Below are 989 nucleotides of genomic sequence, written 5' to 3'. Positions count from 1 at the left end.
AGGTCGGCTGGGCGCCAGCATGGACGCAGAGGCGCAGGAGAGCCCACTGGGGGAGCACGCTCTGGGGGCGGGTCTGCTCAAGACTCTGTGGGTGGACCAACGCGAATGAAGTGTGTTTTTAAATCCTCCCCAAGACATGTGCACTGATCTGGGGAGAGAGGGGAGGGAGGGAGGGAGAGGCCGGCTGCCTCCGACACACACCCCAAGTGGGGAGTGAAACCTAGGCCTGTGCCCCGGCTAGGAATCGAACCTGTGACCCTTCGGTGCATAGGATGTCCCTTTAACCAACTGTCGCACAGGCCGGGCAAAGGCTTTTCCAAAAAATAACGACAATACACGCACTGACAACGTCTTTTGTTGATTTGATTGCTCTGGGAAATAGGCGGCTGTTTGAAACCTCGCTTCTGGTCTCGTTGGTTGTGCGTGGGTGCTGCTGCGTGCTGCGTGCTGCTCCGGCTGCTGCGTGTAGGTTCAGACTCAGGGGTGGGCTTTTTGACTCGAGGCCACAATGGGTTCTTAAACTGGACTCAGAAGAAGGAGCTGCGGCCGTGTTTCCCCACGTTGCCATGGTAACGCTGCTGCTGGTGGAGGCGGGAAGGGGAGAGCGAGAGAACCCTCCGCTCTTTCGCTCCGCTGCTGGATAGAACAGCCGATGGGGCCTGATCGATCCGCCCGCGGGCCGTAGTTAGCCAGGGCGGGGAGAGAAAGCAGACGCAGCACACGGAGCGACCGACCGTCCGGATCCTGCGTTCGCTGGTGTGCCCGCATCACGTCACTCCCACAGCCGCTTCTCAGTGTGAAAAGTTGGTAACGCAGAGGCAGGGTCACCATTGGTCCCTTTTACATCCAGAGCAATTTTAACCTGTTACGGACGCGCCTGCTGCTGTGTAGGAAAACGAAGTGTGGGCCGCGAGGACCTTCTTGGGGCGTAAGATACCCCGTAGACGCGGCACCCGCCACCCCTGCCCGCGGAGCCTCTGGGAGCGCAG

The sequence above is a fragment of the Myotis davidii genome, unplaced genomic scaffold (genome assembly GCF_000327345.1).
Source record: "Myotis davidii unplaced genomic scaffold, ASM32734v1 scaffold1251, whole genome shotgun sequence".
In the NCBI taxonomy this organism is placed as follows: Eukaryota; Metazoa; Chordata; class Mammalia; order Chiroptera; family Vespertilionidae; genus Myotis; species Myotis davidii.
This window is presented reverse-complemented; position numbering follows the sequence as displayed.